We start from the raw sequence: 226 nt of genomic DNA on the forward strand, positions 1-226 counted from the left end.
AGACAGGGGACCGTCTGGAGAGCTGTGCAGATGTGATAGAGGGTGATGATCAGACAGGGGACTGTTTGGAGAGCTGTGCTGATGTGATAGAGGGTGATCAGACAGGGGACCGTTTGGAGAGCTGAGATGATGTGATAGAGGGTGATCAGACAGGGGACCGTTTGGAGAGCTGTGCAGATGTGATAGAGGGTGATCAGACAGGGGACCGTCTGGAGAGCTGTGCAGA

General features: G+C 54.4%; 1 protein-coding gene across 9 annotated transcripts in view; it reads left to right on the forward strand.

Moving 5' to 3' along the window:
• Window positions 1–226, forward strand: part of DOCK1 (dedicator of cytokinesis 1) — a 528766-nt gene that overhangs the window by 93664 nt on the left and 434876 nt on the right. The window lies entirely within an intron of this gene.

This window comes from Monodon monoceros, unplaced genomic scaffold, assembly GCF_005190385.1.
Source record: "Monodon monoceros isolate NGI ecotype Baffin Bay Population unplaced genomic scaffold, NGI_Narwhal_1 Super_Scaffold_4, whole genome shotgun sequence".
Classification (NCBI taxonomy): domain Eukaryota; kingdom Metazoa; phylum Chordata; class Mammalia; order Artiodactyla; family Monodontidae; genus Monodon; species Monodon monoceros.